Raw genomic sequence first — 21,312 nt, forward strand, 5'->3', positions numbered from 1 at the left:
GCACTGTTGCTGAGCTTTTTCGCTCAAGGCTAGCACTCTACCACTTAAGCCACAGCTCAACTCTGGGATTTTTGCTGGAGATAAGAGTCTCACAAGCTTCACTGCTTCATATGGATTGAATTGCAATTCTTAGCTCTCAGCCTCCTGAGTAGCTGGTGTTACAGGTGTGAGCTAACAGTGCATGGCAGAGCCAAAGTGTGACACATTGTGGCTATGTTCCTGGGGAGAGGATTTAGCACAGATTTCAACTTCTTATTTCTAGTTCTTTTATTGTTCAATAGTGGTGTATCATGGGAAATGTTTGATCTCCAGTCCACAATATCTGATATCAGATATTTTTATGTCAGACTATGTATCTGGAGACTCAGGGAGGCTATGGAAAGTTACAGGTCTTTCTATAGAGAGCAGGGAGTCATAGGTCTCAGTGGACAGCTGGGTTTAAGCCAAGCACTGTAGCACTAAAGGAACTCTTAGTCTCAGGTCAGTGATGGCATTTTTCACAGATACCTTCTGGGGTAGTTTTCAGACAGCACTACCATTAAAGACTCCCAAGTTTGATAAGAGAAAGACCTTTATGTCTTTCAACCTGGAAAATCTGAATTTGTGATTTTAAAGTAATGTCTGTCTGATGTAGCTTATCATACAGTTATCAGATTAAGTTTTGAGAAGTAAGGCAGCTCTTCTGACATCTTGACGTTCACTTAGTGATACTTCTGAGTTTCAGAACTTTAAAGAAGCCAGTTTGTCTGGATTTTCAGACGTGTATTTCTAGCTACACAGGAGTTTGAGATCCAAGGAACTCAGTTCAATGCCAGCCTGAGAGGAAAGAGCATATGACTCGTGTCTCCAATTATCCAACAAAAAAGCTAGAAGTAGAATTGTTGATCAAGTGGTAGAGCACTAGCCTTAAGTAACAAAGCTCAGAGAGAGTACCTAGGCCCCTGCACCAAGAAGGAAGGAAAGAAAGAATTATTGTAATGCTATTCAGAAAGTTCTAGTAAGTAATTGGTAACAGTGTCCATAGGCAGTAGTAGAGCATTTCATTTTACTTTCCCTAATGTCAAAATCTTCCATAAACATTGTATAATTATAAAAACAGACAATTAGAATTGATACCATGCTGGTAAGTAAACTTCAGCTTATTGGGATTGCTTCAGTTTTTTAGTTAAGGAGCTATTTCTGTTCTGTGATCCTCAGGATACTGCTGCATGCAACTTTTCTTTCTTGTCTGGCCCAATCTCTGAGTCGTTTGTTTTTATGTTCACAGAATACATTGTGTTTAGTCATAAAAAAGGAACATGATGGATTCGGTAAATATAACATTTTACTTTTCTTTGTAAAAATTGATTATTTGTGAAAACTATATCAAGGGCCCTCCTTCCCCGGCAACCAGTGGCTGTTTAGATGAATTAGAGTTAGGGCCACCTCCCACAGTCTCTGTCCTATCTGGCCTGAGGTTGAAGTCCAGTCATCACCCATTAGGTGCAGGCCTAAAAGATTGCCATGGTGGCTAACAAGTCTTTAAAGAACCATTATCGCCAGCACATCATTTTCCTCAGCCGGGAGAAGAAAGGAGAGGATCGGGATTGCTCATTGCCCTGGCCCGAAAGCTCTTCAGGGGGCTGGCTATCATGCAACAGCATCACAGTGGGCTCTGGGGTGGAGGCCTTTTGGGGACAAGGCCCCCCTTCCCCGACCTGGGCAGGCTGCACACTGTTTTTGAGTTGCGAATCTGCAAAGATTTTCTGCTCCTTGCTGTCTTCAATGTTTGAGGGGCTTGGCAGGTGTGAAGTGACCTCAGCAGCAGGGGTCTCAGGGTCTGCAGGCATCTGGTCCTGGCACTGTGTGCCTTCACCCACAAGGAGCACCAGAAGTTCCTGCAGCTCCTTCTGCATCTTCTCCTGGGAGAGTTCCATGACACACTCATCTTTCTCCTTATAGAGTTGGTCCAGGACTTCCATCTGTTCTTTGTACAGCATTGTGGAGTCGTCGAGGGTGCTCATGTGTTTGGACAGCTGGGCACACCGGTGCTGGAGGCCCCCTGCTGGACTCTGGTGCTCCACTTTGTCAGGCAGGGCCTGGAGGAAGCACATTCTCATCTTCTTAGACACCCGCGTGTCCTGCTTCCTGTCCCCTGAGGGACCATGGTTCCTGCTCTTGGGAAACAGGGCCTGCTGCTCCAGCTTGGTCTGGCACTGGGCTGCCAATTTGGCCAGGCACTGGCAGTGGGCCTGCTGCTCCTGCAGCTGTTGGCTGAGTTTCACTTTTGTCACCTCAGCAACTGATTTTGCTTTCGGTAAAAGGCTTTCATGACTTGTGGGCTGTCCACAGCCTCTGGGATGGTCACGGCGGCTGGAGTTGCCTCCTCAGCCCTTGCTTCTTCCTTGTCCCCTTCTTTACCTTCTTGGAAAGCCAGGAAGCTCAGCTGGGCCTGGAGTTGCTCCTTCTCTTGTGTAGTGGCTTCCAGGCACTGGAGAGTGTCCTGCAACTCTTGGGTCAGGGTCAGGTCCTGCTGCTGCTGCTGCTGCTCCAGCAGCTGGGCGTGCCTCAGCAGGTGCTGTTGCAGCTCCTCCTTCTCTGCACTCAGCTGCTGAATGGAGGCCATGTTCTCTTCACAGGTGGTTTTGAGTTCCTGCAGCTGGGCCAGGTACTGAGCATTGAGCTCCTGAAGACTCTGGGCTGTTTGAAAACTTCCTTCAGCCACCTCTTTCCATTCTCCTAATTCCATCTCTCGCTGCTCCAGCTTCTCCAGAAGGTGTCCATTCTCCTTTTGCTCTGAGGTCAGGAGGCTGGTGAGCTGGTCCTTCTCCGTGCTCAGCCTATGAAAAGCTTCCTGCAGCTGCTCCAGCTGCTCTTTCAGCTCTCTCATTTGCAGGTCTGTGCATTTCTGGGTCTCAAAGATGTTGGACTGAGCCTTGTTGTCCACTTTCTTCTGCAGTATCAGCAGCCGTTCCTGTTGCTCCAGGTTCTGGAGACTGAGGCTTTGGTTTTCCTGAACCTGGAATTGAAGTTGTTGCTCCAGGTTCTTTAAGTCAGCCTGAGATGGTCCTGCTGGGGGCTGTGCCTCTGCCAGCTTGTTCTCCATTTCTGCCAGCTTGTTCTCTAGATCCACCATCTGCCACAGGTCTTCCTCGCGCTCGTCTGTGAGTTGGTTCATCTCCTGTGAGAGCCGCCACACCTTCTCCGTCCACGTGGACCTCTCCACCCTCAGGTCCTCCGCAATCTTGTCCCTCTCCAACCTCAATGCACTCACCACACTTTGCACATTTTCTATTCTTCTTTTCAGCACTGCCCGCTCCTCTAGCACTCGTTGGAATTTTTCTATTTTCAATTTCATGTTGGACTTCTGGGTGCGGAGCACGTCCAGCTTCCCCTGTAAGTCTGCATTCAGCTCCTGCAGGTTGTCACAGCTTCTGCTCTTTTCCTCGAGCTGCAGCTTCACATCACCCAGGTCTTGGATGAGCTGTCTGTTCTTCTGCTCAATGTCCTTCTGCGTGGTGGTGAGGGCAGACAAGGCCATCTCTAGGTCTAAGCTGCGTTGCTGAGAAGCCTGCAGGCGGCTGGTCAGATCTTCATGCTCCACCTGACTTCGTTTGACTTCCTGTTCCATGTGGGCCAGGGCAGATTGTAAGTGGTCTTTTTCTGAAAGAAACATCTGTGTGGCTACCTTGTGGTCTTCTAACTCTACTTTCAGTGTTTCTTGCACCTGGGCCAGCTTCTCATTTTCTTCCTGCTGTTGTTCCTGCAGCTCTTTCTTTACCTGCTTTAGTTGGTGGATTTCACTGAAGAGCTGTTGATGTCGTAATCTGCTCCAGTCCAGGGCTAGCAGCAGGTATTGGTAGCCCCTGTCCAGATCCTTGTTGTTCTTGGGACCTGTTACACTCTTGACCCTGGCTGCTCCGACTGTGCCTGAAGGCAGGCGAGGCTCAGGGTCAGCTTGGTCTCTGGCTGCACCCTCACGTGAATTACAGACCCCACTGGTGTTGGTCGTGGGCTTGCCTCCCCTTTTATTTTTCTTCCTTATCTTTTCAGACCCATGAAGATAGTTCTGCTGATGTTCCTGCAGTCATTTCTTTCTTGGTTTTGATCTTTCAGACGTGCCAGCTCTGGGATGGGAAAGATGGACCAGCCACATTCCCAGGCTCTTCGAAATCTCCTGCACTTTCCCAATCACTAACAAGTAGCGAGTATCCAAGTCTATCGCCAAATCACCTGGATTCTCTCGATCACCACTCAGCCACCTCTCTCTTCAACAGTTGCTGGTAGTGGTGTAAGTCAACAGACAGAATACCAGTATTGCTAGGCAGCGTGGAATGTGGGCGTGGCCCCAAATCTCCTATCCCATTGGTCAGGGAGAAACAGGAACTAATAGGGGGTGTGGCCAGAATCTTGTGATCCAGGCAGAATGGGTGGAGTCTGCTCCTGCAGTCCCAGCCCCATCCAACTCTGGTCTAGTTTGGGGAGAGTGTGGGACTTGGTATAGTTGGACAGGTGCAGTTTCTTTTTCAATTTTTTTTGCCAGTCCTGAATTTGAACTCAGGGCCTGATGTCTGACCTTGGACTTTCTCAAGGCTAGAGCTATACCACTTGAGCCACAGTAACACTTCTAGCCTTTTCTATGTATGTGGTACCCAGGAATCAAACCCGGGTTGTCCGTGCATGCTAAGCAAGCACTATACCATTAGGCCAAACTTCCAGTCCTTTCATTTATTTATATTAAAGAACTTTTGTTTGCAGATCCTGGGGCTTGAATTCAGGCCCTAAGCACTGTCCTTGGGCTTTCTCCAGTCCAGTGCTCTACCACTTGAGCCACAGAAATATTTCCAGCTTGTTTTTTTTAGGTGGTACTGAGGAATCAAACCTAGGGCTTCGTGCTGGCTAGGGAGCCAGTCTACTCCTAGGCCCCTCTCTTGGCTCCCAGGTGCACAGTTTTACATGCACCTTTCTGGCTTCCCTCACACAATTGTGGCCTCCAGAGTTTACCCCAAGTCCTTCAGTTGGCCTCTAGAAAGTGAGACCAAGAAACACATCTTCCCACATCCAATATCTTCCTGTTGTCACTCCATGAAGTAGCTCTCTCATTATAATCGTATTTGCTGGCGCTTATTTTCCGACCAGGGAACCCCTGAGGTTCACCATGTTCTTGATATAGCCTTTCTTCCAGTCTCTAGGGACTGGAGTTCAGGCACATCACAGGGCCAGGGTTCCCCTCCATGAGTTTTGGCCATGCTGCTCAACTACACCGTGTTTAGGGCAGCACCTGTTTTACACACCATGTCTGGTTATCTCAGAGGATTCAGAATCAGTGAAATGAGAGTGTGTAAGAATTTCACACTGCGGCCGGCCGCCCAAGAGCGTGTGAAATCCTCCCCAGCCAGTGCCCGTGGGGCCTGTTCATCTTCTGCATGAAGTTCTGTGCTCATCACAGTTTTCCCTGCATTCCATCTATCACAAGACTCCTGGTTCATTTCTTGGAAACATTCCATGCTTCCTTGCATCTTGAATCTAGGCCTTATAAACTTTAAATTCTAATTAATAGAAGGGTTACAGTCTCATTTGTCAGATAGAAGGTGCATTACTTTTCACACACTGATATCCCTTCTCATGTTTTTGTCCACATTTCCCTCCCCTGACCCCTCTCCTCATCTTGTTTTCCCCCTTTCCTATTTCAAATAAACAAATAAATGGATATACAATGACAAGGTAACAAAATCAGATACAGTAACAATATGAGATTAACCAAGGGACAAAAAAAGAGGTGAGAAATAACATAGGACATTAAGAACACAATCACACATTATATGGCTCTTGATTCCATATCCTGGAAGTCCTTTCATTTAGCCTCATCCTATATGGCCTTATGTATCTAGGTTTTGAGCTATTGTAATCCTCTGCTAGGAGAGTCCAAGGTTTGAACCAATTATTACAAATGAGGAAAACCATTGAGTCTATGTTCCTTTGGGTCTGGCTTACTTCACTTAATATGATTTTTTTCAAATCTTTCCACTTCCTTACAAATAGGCAAAGACATTCTTTCTGATGGCAGCATGGAATTCCATTGTGTATGATTACCACATCTTCTTGATCGAATCATCTACTGAGGGGCATCTGCGTTGGTTGCATATCTTTGCTATAGTAAATAGTCCTGCAATGAACATCATTGTGCTAGTGGCTTTAGTATGTGCTAGTGTTTACAATTGGGTAAATGCCAAGTACTGGAATTGCTGGGTCATAGGGGAGCTGTAGGTTTGGTCTTTTGAGGAACTGCCATACAGCTTTCCAAAGTGGTTGAATGAGTTTACACTCCCAACAACAGTGTAGTAGTGATCCCTCCTGGCCACATCCTCTCCAGCATCTGTTGTCATTAGATTTCTTGATCATGGCCATTCTAACTGGAGTGAGGTGGAATCTCAGAGTTGTTCTGCTTTGCATTTCTTTTATGGCCAATAGAAGCTTAAGATCCTGTAGATACAAATAAAGGGGAAAATCCAGCAGAGTCTTCTGAATAAGGAGACGGCAACCAGGCCAGCATGCAAATGCTGCTGTCTTCATCTAGGAGATGCTACTGTGGGCTACAGTCCCTACCAAGTCTTTCACACCTATCTGGAGGTCTTCCCTATATTCTGGTGAGGTGGCCATTGCTATCCTCACCCTGTGTGACCCTGCCAGCTCACACACCTTTCCAGGAGCTGAAATGTTTTAGCCGATGACACATCTGTCAGGCCAAGGAGGGAAATGTGGCAAAGGCTGAGGGTACTTCCTGCACAGCTCCTCTTTCCATTCACACTGTGGCTCTGCCCTCTGCACATGGTATCCTCAAGCCCAGAGAAGCTGCCTTCCCTCCACATTGTGTCCTTGTTCTCCCATTATCAGGATGAGTGAATCATCATAAAGTAGAGGCTTGCACAGTGAACTCTATTAAAGTAATGAACAATCCGACCCCCAAGAGCCCTGAGCAGCCCCGCCACCGCCGCGGGCCTAGTTACCACCACAGCCCTGGGGGAGCCACAGCTGCCACAGCTGGCCCCGGTCACCATCACCTCAGCTGGGAGCAGCAAGGCAGAGACCCAGCAGCTGCCCGAGGCCCTGACCTCAGCACCAGCACCAGGGCAGCAGGGCAAGGCCGTCAATGTGCAGCCGACCATAACCATTATAGACGCCATCCACCTAGTCGGGGTCCTCCGCGCAATTACCCGCAGAGCCTCCAGAAGAGGAGCATGGGGAGAAGAAGGAGGGATCCGAGAGTGCTCCCGAAGGCAGGCCCAACAGCGCCGGCCCCACCGCAGATGCAGGTTCCCACCTTACTCCATTCGGAGACCCTCTGGGCATCGACCACAGTACTCCAACCCTCCTGTGCAGGGAGAGGGGATGGAGGGTGCTGACAACCAGGGCACAGAAGAACAAGGTGGACCAGGGAGACAGACCACAATTCCGCAGAGGCCTCCTCGCCAAAGACAGCCTAGAGTGGGTGGGAATGAAGAGGATAAGGAAAATCGAGGAGGTGAGACCCAAGGCCAGCAGCCACCTCAACGTTGGCACTGTAGGTACTTCAATGACCGACAAGACGCCCGGAGAACCCTCAACCACCAGATGGCAAAGAGAGGAAAGCAGCCGATCCACCAGCTGAGGATTTGTCCTCAAACCGAGGCTGAGCAGGGCGGGGCTGAGGAAAAGCCGGCCTACCATCTTTACCATCATCCGGTTTAGTCATCCAAAACGAAGACATGAATGTGAAATTCCAGCGATAAGAAATGAACAAAAGATTGCAGCTGGAGACCTTAAGTGCTTGCTTTTTGCCCGTTGACCAGATAACTAGAACTATCTGCATTATCTATGCAGCATGGGGTTTTTATTATTTTTATCTAAACACGTCTCTTTTTCGTAATGTCAAACGTGTTTTTTTTTAAAAAGCCTGGTTTTTCTCAATACACCTTTAAAGTTTTTAAATTGTTTCATATCTGGTCAAGTTGAGATTTTTAAGAACTTCATTTTTAATTCACAATAAAAGTTTACAACTTCATTTTTCAAAAAAGTCAACAATTTGCAAGCACCTGTTAATAAAGGTCTTAAATAAAAAAAAAGTAATGAAAAATCAAGGATCTAGTCAAACTTTTCGTTGGACGTGTGTGTGTGTGTGTGTGTGTGTGTGTGTGTGTGTGTGTGTGTGTGTGTGTGTGCTAGTCTTGGTGCTTGAACTCAGAGCCTAGGCACTGTTCCTTTTGCTCAAGGCTAGCACTCTACTTCTTGAAACACAGCTCAAAGTTCAGGGGTTTTTTTTGATGGCTAATGGAGATGTGTCACCTGCCCAGGCTGGCTGGAAACCAAGATCCTCACAACTCAGCCTCCTGAACTGCTAGGGTGACAGGCGTGACACAGGGCACAGACACAAGCTAAATTTGAATAGCAGTTGCATTTTATTCTTGCATAGTCTGGTACAGTATATTAAGCAGCCCACAGAGGCTGGAGCTTAGACGACCATACTCTCACTCTTACTAGTGGGGTCGCCCACTCTGGACTGTGGCTGTCATTGTCCCGTGTTTGCTTCAAAAACTGACCTTCCAGCACTTGTCAGATGTCCACCCATCTTTCAATAGGACCCCACACATGGACTTCTTTCTCGAGGGAAGACATGAGAACTGAGAGGTTTTGTGTCTGGGACACAAGAATGTAGACTATTGTCTTCCATAACATTTGGGTCTCTGCCTCGTATTTCTCTAGGAGATCGTGAACTGAATGGAACTGCTCTGAAGGGAAGAAGCAAAATGAAATCCTGTTCGTTCATGTCTAGTATCTCATGTAATCTTGCTCCACAGTAAGCCATCAGTGGGAAATAAATGAACACATAAATCAACCATCTGACATGTAAGTCATTTTCTTTATGGCATATGTTCTTCCAAATTAATCAAAGTAGGATATGAAATAGAAATTGAACACTCAGGTAATCCCATGTATGGAGACACTAATTTGGAACCAGAGATTGAGTGATCTGGAGACCAGAAGGATCACACTTCAAAGGAAGCATGGAAAAAACTTTAGTGAGACCCCTGTCACCTTGAAAAAACTAGTTGAGTAGGGACTTGGATGTCTGCTCTGAAGTAGAATGTGATCTCAGCCTCCTAAAGCATGGGCCACCAGCCCACACTCAAGGAGACATTGGAGATCCATTAGAATGGACAGACTGGGGACAGCTTGTCTCTAAGCCTCAGGCTTTTCCCAGACTCTTCTTGAAGAAGTAGCTCACCAGTGCTGTGGCCTCTGCTGGTACTCAGCAAGCACCTCATGAGGGCTGCTGATCTGGACTCCTGTAGGTGTTCCAGGAGGTTGATGCACACCACTGCAACTGCCAAACACAAAGACCCTGTCAACCCCAGGGACAGATCTCTAGCTTCATTCACAAGAATCAGACCAAGCAGGGAGCTGGGAGCCTCAGCCTGTGCATGCCCTAGGCAAGTCTGCTATGTCCACTCTGACTCAGGAGAGGATGGGGGATGAAGCAAGCAGGGAAAGGCACCATGGTTGGCTCAGGAACTCTAGAAGCTTTGCCCTTACAAGCATCACCTTGTCCTAGGTCTCATCCACCTCTTTCCTCGCTTCTAAAAGAAAAGTCCTACTAGGCCAGGGACAGTGGCTTACACCTGTCATCCTAGCTACTTGGGAGATGGAGATGAGGAGGAAAATGGTTCATAGCCAATAGGGTAAAGGTTTAAGATCCTGTCTCAAAGGAGTTGTGGGGTTTCAGGGCTACACTCCCAGTTACAAGATAGGTAGAAGATTACAATGCAAAGTGGCCTGGCCAAACTCCAGACTCTATCTGAAATATACACACAGCAATAAAAAGGACAGGAGCATGGCTCACTTGGTAGCGCACCTACATGGCAAGACAAGGCATCAAACTCTGAGTTTATACCTTAGCCTATCAGAAGGACATAAGTTAATGTCTGAGCCAATTGCAAGGCAGGCTCTCACCTGTCCTGTACACCCTACAAGGCAAAGGTGATTTGACCAAGAGAAGACTACGGGGACACCAACGATGCTGTCACCATCACACAACATTTTCCCCAAGGCTGCAAGGGTATCAGCTCGGTGTGACACTGACCTGTGAGCCCAGTGCATAAAAGCCCAAAACATAGATTGGGGTGGGGTAGGAAGAGGTGGCCTGGACTTCAGGATTGGCCAGCAGAGCAGAGATGGTGGAAGAAGGATGCCCAGGGGCCACCATGTACATGCTTACAACAAAGGCCACACATATTCCATATGGCTGCAAACAGCAATGATTCCATCTCGATGTTTCAGATGCCAGATGCGTGGGCAGCTTGAAGGGAGGCCTGCTTGTCCATTTCCATGTAGGAGCAGAGGGCATCATCCAGGCGGCCTCTTCCTGCAGCACAGACATGGGGACTCTGTATTGTCAGCTGCTGCCACACAGTGGCGCTCTGCCCACACCCAGCATGGACGCAGGGGTGGCTCCCCAGCTCCTGCCTGCTCCTAGCATGGCTCCTAGCCACTGCTATCTCCACCAGGAAAAGGCTGAGATGGGGTGACAGCCAAGGTGCCGACAGCTCACCCTGGACATCCTTAGAAGCAGAATCAGGGCAAGGAGGGGCTCTTGAGTCTAGATTTCACACACACACCCCCCCACACACACCATGTACCTTCATACAAGTCCAAAGTGCACATGGTGTTTCCCACCACAGTAGTGAGCTTGCTCAGGTCTGCAGCACCAGCTCCTGCACCAGCTGCTCATCCAGGTTGGTACTTCAAATGACCCAATTCCCCAGGACAAGGTGCTCAAACTCCAGCTTGAAGCAGGCATCCACTGCCTGCCTGGTAATGACCATGGCGCCAGCAACAGACCTGAGGAAGAAGTAGATGTTCACAGCTGTGCTGGAGGCTCAGGCAGGGCACAGCACAGATCAGGGAGAAAAGACCAGGATCCATCACAACTCGGAATCCTAACAACTTAGGAGAATGAGATAGGACGATCGTCATGCAAAGCCAGCTGAGGCAGACAAAAAAACTACAATGGAGGTGGGGCTCGAGTAGTAGATTGCCATCCTGAAGAAAATAAAAAGCCAAGTGAGAGTTCAAGACCCCTCTATACAATGAAATGAAAAATAAATGTAACATAAAACATACATTTGCGTAAAGCATAACAATCTACACCATGTATACATCATATAAGGTATGGTGGGACAACACTGAAGTAAGTCAGTTTATAGCACTCTAACACCAAGTCTCCCTCATTTGCTATAATCAGTAGAAACCTTGGGCTCTCCTAGCAGAGATTTACCATAGAAGAAAATCTAGAGACATTAGACCAAATAGTATAACACTAAATGTAAGGACCTCCAGGAGAAGGAAACAAAAGCCATATAATGAGTGACTGTTATCCTTAATGTACTATGTTATCACTCATCTCTTTTGCCATCCCTTGGTTATCTCATATTGGTACAATATTTCATCTTGTTATCTGATATATTCTATATGTGCTTAATTGGTTATTTGAAATTGGATAGGGAAGGGGGGAAATCAAGATAAGCGGGGGGAGAGTGGGAGGGAAATGGGGACCATGTCATAAGAAGGGTATCAAGGTTTGCTCAATTATGTACTTTTTATCTGGTGAATATAATGTAACCCTCTATTAATCACAATAAAAATAAAAAATAGCCTGTATCTGTCGATTAAGTCCATTTGGTTCATAGTGCCATTCAATTCTGATGTTTCTTGGTTCATGTTTTGAGGCCAGGAGTAGTCTGGGTATCCTGCCTGTTAGAGACTGAGGTATCACCACACCCCACTAACACTAGGTTGGATTAGCAAATGCAGTGCTATTTGCTTCATTAGTTTAGATGCACCAACATGAAAAGTACATGTGTGAAAATTGTTACTACTTCTTTTTTTTTTGCCTGGCAATAAGTATTTTAATTTTTTTTCATTTTTATGATGACAAATCATTTTCAAGTTTTATTTCCTTTTTCATTTGCTTAAGTACAAAGTTAAACCACAAATGGGTACAATCAAGCCATTTCATCTCATTTACACACCCTTGTCGGATCCTCCTCCAGTCTGACGATCACTGACCAGGCTCGCGGGGTTGCGGGGGAAGACTTTCTTAGGTAGCACCGTGGTGAGGTCCAGGGTGGGGGATCGAGGACAGGGCCACTCCTCATACCTGTCTCTATTCACATTTACCTTGGTGCAGGGCAGGCAGGAGCCCTGGCCTGGAGTTGAGCAGTTCGAGAACTGGTCCCCACTGGCAGGGGAGGAGGCAGCCTCCGCTGCCTGCTGTCACCTGTCACACTGCGAGAACACCTGAGCTTACCCTCAGTCCTGGGCCACGGCTGGTGGTGGTAGCCAGGGCGGGAGTCCTCGGGTCCCGCTTCATTTCCTGGCTGTGTTCTCAGGACACAAGGCTCCTGACAGGCAGAAGGCTCCACAGCAGGCTGGGAACTCCAACCGAGCTCAAGGGGGCGGGTGGGGCATGGCTAAGTAATTTCTGGTCCCACTACAAAACGTTATTGTTGATTAGAATAGAGTACCATCTCATTCTCCTCTACAAAAACAAAACAAAACAAAACCAAACCAAAAAAAGAAGACCCCAAATGAAACAAAAAACCGCAGCCACTTCACTCACTGCAAGACCTATAAACATGGAAGTTGTTTTCTGTGGATTTTTGAATTTTTTTCAGCTTTTATTATTATGATTTCTTTAAATTAAACTCAGTGTTCACATTTCTAGAAAGAGCCCCGTTTCAGGAAGGCCTGCCGGGGTGTGGAGCAGTGCCTTTCCCCGGGGCCTCCACCCTGACGCTCCGAGGCCAGGGCCTGGAGCAGTGGCCTCTGGGGAGGCGCTTCGGGGCCAGCCATGCTTCTTGCCAGCCAGCGCTGTCAGAAAGCTTGAGAAAGCAGAGGGGAAGACTAGCTTACTGTGAAACCTTTTGAAAAAACATTGCTACTTCAATGTGCGCCTGCCGAGACACGAGAACAAGAGCTTGGAGACATCCCGTCCAGGCCAGTTTCGGGCGCAGGGCCCTTGCCTGTTCCGGGACAGGGGTGGGGCACGCACGCCCAGCTTCCTAGTTCATGTCTGACTCTTCCTTCTAAAACCTGTGCTGAGTCCTGGACTGCATGCACGGGAAGCACAAACGTTCCACTTGTATGCAAAAAAGATACAAAACAACTAGAATATAAAAGTTTGGAAATATAAGGCCATCTGTTCAAGTCCACTCAGGAACCTGTAACAGATATTAAATACTACAGTGAGAAGGCATCTTAAAGTACTTTAAAAAAAAACATCTGAAGTAATCTGCTAAGATTAAATGTGTAAAAAAAATCCCTTCCCTTTGAGGGCACTTAGTCCTGGCAGGAGGGTGTTGCGGTCAATGCTTGAGCCAGGAGTAGGCCTCAATGGAAGCTTTGCTGCGGTCGCCATCGTCATACAGCAGCTCCTCCCCCGCCTCGATGTCGCGGGAGGCCACAAGGATGAGCTGAGGCACGCCGGCAATGTCGGCAATGTCGTGAAGCTTGGTCTGGCAGTTCCCACACTTGCTGTGATTGATCAGTCTCCCCAGGCGATTTGTCTCTCGAGTGGCGTCCACGCAGGAGGTTTTGCTCAGGTACTGGAAGTAGTACATGTAGCAGCCGGTGGAGGGGTCCTGTGCGTACAGCGCCTCTCTCTTCTTGGCGTCAGTGATCTCCATGAGGTCCCCGTGGTACTCCACCACGAAGTCGCCGCGGGAGAACCGCCTGGTGGCGATGACACCTCTGCCTTTGCCATCAATAAGGTCAATCTATGCCTTCCTCCTTCCCGCTGTCAATGAGCTCGTCTATCCTCCTCCTTTCTTCTGACTGCAGCTCAGCTTTGCTCTTCCTCGAGCTCCTTCGAACAGGGTAGAAGTCTGTGAGTTTTCGGTTCTGTTGTGTTTTTCCTTGAGCTTTTTTCCGAGGAGCTGTTTTCCCTTTCCTGCTGCTGCTGCTGCTGCCACTACCAGTGCCACCGCAGCGCCCCAGGGAAGGGCCGGCAGCGCACCACGGCGTCCCCTTCTCCCATGGCCTGCGAGCAGGGCCTGGCACCCGCGAGGCACAGCTCCTGGGCTGCCCAAGCCAGGGAAGCCTTGTTACTACTTCTTAAGAGATCATTTTCTTTATTAATCTGAAATGATGTCCCCCTGTTTCCTTCAGTTTGTCTCTTGTAATTTTCATATTCCATGTTGTGTATGTTCAGTGTTTGAAATATAAAGTATCGAGTCCTTCTTTTTTCTGATCTTGTCTGATTGGTATCCTGAAGGCCTCCTGTAGGGATCTCAATGGAAAACTCACTTCACCTGGAGAGTCAGATACCTGTCCCCAAACAATTGAGAACACCCACTGAAAAGGAAAACTGTTTATATTGCCTCATGGTTCAGGTCAATGTATCTGTTGGCTATATTGCTTTGTGCACAGTACATCAAGAGAGTTGAAAAAGAGGCATATGGTATATTGTATATACTTTACTTGTTTAATTGAAATAGAGAAGGAATGGGGAAACACAAAATGATTGAGTAGGGATTGAGGGAAGAAAAATGAAAAAACAATATAGGAAGGGGAATCAGTGTTCAAGAAGTTATGTATCCAATGTGTGATGAATGTGACATTAATCCCCCAACCATCTGACAATAGAATACAATTAAAAAGGGAGACCTGGGACTGGGAGTTTGGCCTAGTGGTTAAAGTGTTTGCCTAGCATGCAAGAAGACCCGGGTTCGATTCCTCGGTACCACATACATAGCGAAAAGCCGGAAGTGGTGCTGAGGCTCAAGTGGTAGAGCTCTAGCCTTGAGAAAGTCCAAGGACAGTGCTCAGGCCCTGAGCTCAAGCCCAGGACTGGCAAAATAAAATAATAAAAATAAATAAATAATAAAAAGGGAGACCTATATACCTCACAGTGTCAGGAAGATAGACAAGGAGACAGAGAGAGACAGAGAGTAAGACAGACAGACAGACAGAGAGAGAGAGAGAGAGAGAGAGAGAGAGAGAGAGAGAGACAGAGACAGAGACAGAGACAGAGACAGAGACAGAGACAGAGACAGGCAAATACAAGACCCCCTCATCCCAATATCCCATTTAAGGGCACACTCACAATGACCTAATTTCTTCCCTTACTCCTCAATTACCCCAGTACTGAGGACCAGTGGAAGAAAATAGACCTGAGTTCAAACATCCAAGAAAGCATTGGAAAAACTTAATACCATGTGTTCATGGGCTATATCAGGTCCATCATGGACGTATCGAAGAAAATTACTCCAGAACTGACTCAGGCTCACGACAAGCAGCAGAGGGGAGAATCCTAGGGAGTGGAATGGCATCATCACTGCTTGTATTTTCCTCAGCAGGCCATGCAAAGGTCTATGACATAGAGTCCGGGAAAGGACCTTCAGATATTGGCCTGTCAGGAAAGTCACGACAACAACAGTGGGTCCAGCAGTTGAAAGGAAAAGGAGATGTGATACACAACAGTGAAAATTCATTATAGAAACCAGGCGCCAATGAGGAACCACTGTACTAATAGCTTCTCAGGGGCTGAGATGTGGAGACGGAGATTCCAAGCTGTCTCCAGAAGAAAAGTTCCTGAAACTCAAAGGTCAAAAAGAGAAGAGTGGCTAAAGTGACAGAGTACCAGCCTGGAGCCAAGAAGCTCAAGGACAGTGCCCAGAACCAGAATGTAAGCCTCACAACTGGCACCAGGAAAAAACACAAACATTAACCACTTCATATCTGTCTTCCAAGCTCCACTGGAGGCATAAATAGGATCTTCCCAGTCCAGAGGTAAGTGTGGATGAGAGGGCATGAAGGGACAGGTGTCCAAGGAATATCATAGGGCCTGGAAATGATATCACCTTTCCAATCTGAAATACAGTGTCCCCTAACCCACTGCTGATAGCCACACATTTGGAGGAAATCAAAGTTTCCTAACTCCATCAGACAGACGTGCGTTAGCCAGGCCTCAATCTCAGGGCCCTGTGAGAACCGGCTTGTGGCTGTAGACTGAGAGACTCTGTATCAGTGGTCAGAACATATTGGGCTGAGCCTCAGTGCTTTTCTGTTGGCAGCTTGGGACAGGGTGGAGTTTAGCCCTGAGGCCTGTCCACTGGGCATCCCATAGAATCTTTATGGTTCCTCAAATTTCCATTGCCTGTTCTATCTCTTACAAGTCACCAGCTTAGTACACTGGAAATTGTGGTTACAGGGAAACAGGACTGGGCACCAGGAAGCACAGAGACCATCTGTATCTCCTCTAAGGTGATGTGGCTGCTGCACCAGGTCTACCTGGGGAGAGTAGTATTGAACAGTTGCTGAAACCCTGAATGGATGAGTTCATGCTCAGGACTAGCAAGTGGTGAGAAAAGGGGTCATCTGGGGATGGTGTGTCAGAAGGAAGGGCTCAACTGAAGGGACCTCCAGCGATGACCTCACTTCCTTCACAGTGGAACTTAGAACCTTGGTATCCCGGCACCCACAGTCAACACAAGCCCCCAACTGCTCACTTGTGTGGCTAGCAGAGGTTCAGGAGATGTTTGCCTGATTTTTCACAAATGGGAGAGGCTCGGGCCTAATGGAAGAGCACAGAGGGTGCCTGGCCCACCTGTGTCCAAACAAGTCCAGGCCTGGCCGTGGACACTTCTGGAGATGCTCTCATTGGACCCCACAGGTGACATGGGGAGGTTCAGGGCAGTGAGAGTCTAGGGAGCTGAACATATCTAAATCCCCTGGTCATTAACAGCTCTCCTCTCCCTGTGTGTTAGTGTGTGTGTCTGTGTGTGCATGTGTGTGTGCTTAGGTGTTTGTGTGGTTAATAATTTTTAAGTAATTCACCTGACCCTATGTTTGCATATTCCACGTGCCTTTTTCTTTTAGCACAGAGCTATTAAGTATGCTTTTGTCAATAGTCATGTGCATGCATACTAAATGAATGACAAACAAAAATTAGAGATATGTACTCATATTCATTGACTCTCTGGGTAATCCCCACTCCAGTAAACATGTGATGACACACTACTCAGGAGGAAGAATAAGGAGTATGCTTGGTCTCAAAAGGGAAGGCCAGGTGAAAGTCATCCTAAGGGAACACAGATACTGCCAGGCTTTCCTTTCTCAGGTTAGTACCATACTGCATATGACACACGTTATTATGATACTTGGTGGATACTTGGACATGTAACTCTCACAGAATTTCCTCCATAGGCTGCCTTTGAATCTCCTTCACATCTCAGACTCCAGAGTAGCTAGAGTGCAGGCATGAGCCACTGTCACTGAGCCTGTTTCTTTCATCTTAGAAAAGGAATGAATGAAATCATGACAGGACGATTGATTTTTGGATTGTTTGCTTGTTTGTTTTTCAGTTATGCATTGAACTCTAGACCTCATTTGTAAGATAGACAAGCCATGAGCCTGTAAAACTTAATCACAGTTCATTTTTCAATAAGTGGACTCCTCGTTAGTACATTGTTGAATATGGAGGATACTCAATGGGATAAGAGTTCCTTGATCCAATCCTCCTTATGAATGGTGGTCATCCCATCGGCATGAGGTTCAAGAGACCCGTGGTCACCCACCCACGCAGGACTGCAGCCTCTCAGAAAATGTCACTGGAATTGCAGAGAACATACACTGGACTTACATCACAGGGTATTCCATTTAAATGCTCAGGGCCGGGAATGTGGCCTAGGGGTAGAGTGCTTGCCAGGCATGCACAAAAACCTAGGTTCAACTCCTCAGTACAACAGAAACAGGAAAACCTGCAAGAGGTGCTGAGAAACAAGAGGTAGAGCCTTGGCCAGATTCTCTAGGAAACACCAGCCCCCAAATAACTACTCCAAAAAGCAGGCAGTGACCCTGTGGCTCAAATGCTATACTAATAGTTATAGGAAAATATAAAGTTTAAGGACAGCTCTCAAGCATACATTTAAAGATATCCACACTGGTAAAACAAAAGCAAAATTAGATTTGGCAATTCAGTCTAGGCTTCTGAGAATTACTTGCATATATCCATAGAAGAGAGAGATGCACAAATATATAAGTATATATAAGTGTGTGTGTGTGTGTGTGTGTGTGTGTATGTGTGTTCTCAAGAAACTCAAGGGTATGATGTAACACAGTGGAGATAGAAAGCAGCTGCTCTATGTAGTTGAGAGTTACAGCATCCCTAGATCTAATGACTCTCCTCAGTGTGTAGGCCCTTCCACTGTTAAACAAGCTTCATTCTTGTACAGATGTTCCATGTCATATGATGTCCTGTAATGCTGACTTCTATGCAGTCCAATAATTGCTAGAAAAGTGATTTCACTGCAGAAAATGGACAAACATATTTCTGAATTCAAATAATGCCAATGGGGCTAATAGGCCTGAAAGGAGTATGTCACCAGATGACCATGAAACTCACATTCAAGAAGCTGCACACAGAACATTCTCCAGCAATGATCCACTGCTAGGATACACAAATTGCCTAAACAAATACTAAACATGCACATCATTCCTCATATCTGGCTGAATGTGGGGTTTGTATGAGGTTGCACCATAAAATAGACTTCTGATCCAAACCAGTGGATACAGATAATGAAGGACACTGCATATTAATTATGGGAATGATCTAAGGGGAAAACACCCAAGAAGAGGTAAATAAACATTGATGCACAAACCCATGAATCAACTATGTACACTTTAAAACAGTGTCTTGAGGCTACCCAAAGACGATGGCTCTGTTCAACAATAGATGTTAACAATCTACTCTCAGCAAAGTAAATGTTAACCCAACCAAATCATCTGTGAAGACCAGGCTGAAACATAAGACAAAACAATTACCCCATATACTAATCTGTTTGCCATATAGATAGATGATAGATAGATAGATAGATAGATAGATAGATAGATAGATAGATGATAGATAGATAGACAGCTATAAACTGATGTATACATGTGTTAAACAGTAGGTATATATACGTACTCAGAAACATATCTCTATGAACGACACTGTATAGAAAAACATTTTTTTCTTGTGGGGTTTTGCTTTTTCTGTTTTCTTCTTTCGTTTTATACTCTTGTTTCGGTGTCTATCTTGGGTAGGAACATAGAACTCAGGACAAAAGTGTGAAAATATTCATCAGTGATGTTCAATAGACATTGTACTGAAAGACATCTAGACAAGTCACATGTAGAAACAGAAGTAGGAAACTGATAGTTTGCAGAAGGAATGACACTGGACAAAAGGAAAAGAACTCAATCCATGTCCTATGTAACTGTAACCATTCTACGCATCTGTGAAAATAATGTAACTTCTTTACATAGGGATAAAAACCACAGTGACAGCCTGGTTGGTGCTGGTGGGAGGCTGAGATCAGAGGATCATGATGCCTGTGCAGAAAAGTCCCCATGAAATGTTCCTGCCACATAGCCACTGAAAACTCCACAAGTAGCCATGGGGCTTAAAGCTGTAGCACTCTAGCTTTGAGCAAAAAGAGCTCTAGAACAACATCCAGGTCCTGAGTACAAATTCCTAAAGACAGGAAGGGCAAGGTTGAACACCTTGACAATACCCAGGTGCTCATGGGATCCACGCTATGTGACCGCAGCTGGGAGAGCCTGCGGGCTGCATGGGGTCCTCTGCAAGCTGGCCGCCTGCAGGAAGGAGGGGCCCAGTCCTCCACCTCACTCCTGAGGGCAGATGTCCATTCAGTCTCTCAGGCCCCTGCCAAACTCTCTAGGAATAAGTGGGAGAATGTGGGGGGAGCGATGAAGACACCAGGAAGACAGCAGAAGCACACGTGTGTCCAGGAGCAAGTTAGAAAGAGGTCCCTGTGGCTGGAGAGACATGACAGAACACACATCCCAGACCAAGAAATGGCCGCACAGGTCCATACTGAAATACAGTGTTCCCCAAACCCACTGCTGACAGCCACAAAATGAGGAAGTCACACTTCCCTTGCGCCGACACTCAGGCATGCTCCACCCAGGTGTCAATCCTCGGGTCCCAATAAGGAAGGGGTTGTGCCCTGTGTAGACAACAACTGTGTATCAGGGACAGAGCACTTTGGCCTGAGCCTCAGTGATTTTCTACTTGCAGCAGGGCACCTGGAGAAACTTGACCCTGAAGCCTGACCACTGGGAACTCCATACCATCTCTCAGGAATCTTCATCTTAAGGTTTCCCTTTCATGTCTTAGAAGACAAGTGAGGAGCAGAGTGGGACTTGAGACAAAAGGGGTTTAAGTTTGGGTCCCATGAGGCTGAGAACCCAATTGTGTCTCCTCCAGAGTGCTGTCTACTCCACACAGGTCTACCATAGAATTGAAGTGCTGGGGTAACACTGGACAGCTGTGTCCTGCTCAGAGCCAGCACAAGGATAGAGAAGGGGACCTTTGGAGAGGGTATGTCAGAAAGAAGGGGTCAACTGAAGGGACCTTCACAGATGACCTCATTGCCTTCACAATGGAACTTAGAACCTTGGTATCCCAGCACCCACAGTCAACACAAGGCTCCCATAACTCACTTGTGTAGCTAGCAGACGTTCAGGAGATGTTTGGCAGTTTTTCCTCAAATGGGAGGGGCTCAGGCCTCATGGAAGAGCACAGAGGGTGCCTGGCACATGTGTGTCCAAACAAGGCCAGTCCTGGCAGTGAAAACTTCTGGGTCATTGGACCCCACAGGTGACATGGAGGCCCAGGCCAATAAGTGGCTGGAAAGCCCACCACATCTAAGTCTCCAGTCATTACCAGCTCACCTTTCCCTGTGTGTATTTGTGTGTGTTTGTGTGTGTGTGTGTATGTATGTGTGTGAGTGTGTGTGAGTGGGGGGGAGAAAGACAGACAGACAGACACAGACACAGAGAGAGGCATACAGACAGACAGTAAGACATAGAGACAGAAGGACTGACAGAGAGTGACAAGAGAGTAAGACAGACACTGAGAGAGACAGGAAGAGAGATACAGAGACAGAGACAGCAAGACATACATAGTCAGAATTCTCTGTAGTGTTGGTTTTGTTGCAACATATTGTTGCAGCTTTTCCCTGGAATGGAATGTTTTTATTGTTCCCTCAGTTATGAATGAGAGCTTAGCTGGGTACAGTATTCTTGGTTGGTAGTTATTTGACTTAAGGGCATGACATATATGCTTCCAGTCACTTCTTGCTTGCATGGTCTCTGCTGAGTAATCTGGGGTGATTCTGATTGGTTTTCCTTTATAGGTTACTGAACCCTTTTCCCTGGCTGCCTTTAGGATCCTTTTTTGGTTTCTACTGATCCAGTTCGGATTACGATGTGGCGGTGAGATGTTCTTTTCTG

General features: G+C 46.9%; 3 pseudogenes; 1 reads left to right on the plus strand and 2 right to left on the minus strand.

Moving 5' to 3' along the window:
- The first annotated feature begins 6,926 nt into the window (after positions 1–6,926).
- On the plus strand, positions 6,927–7,707 carry LOC150039768 (Y-box-binding protein 1 pseudogene; annotated as a pseudogene).
- Positions 7,708–9,202: 1,495 nt separating this feature from the next.
- LOC150039769 (uridine phosphorylase 1-like) lies at positions 9,203–20,449 on the minus strand (annotated as a pseudogene).
- Positions 13,288–16,694, minus strand: LOC150039770 (N-lysine methyltransferase KMT5A pseudogene; annotated as a pseudogene).
- Positions 20,450–21,312: the final 863 nt, after the last annotated feature.

Source organism: Megascapheus bottae, unplaced genomic scaffold (genome assembly GCF_031878675.1).
Source record: "Megascapheus bottae isolate mThoBot1 unplaced genomic scaffold, mThoBot2.hap1 HAP1_SCAFFOLD_58, whole genome shotgun sequence".
Lineage (NCBI taxonomy): Eukaryota > Metazoa > Chordata > Mammalia > Rodentia > Geomyidae > Megascapheus > Megascapheus bottae.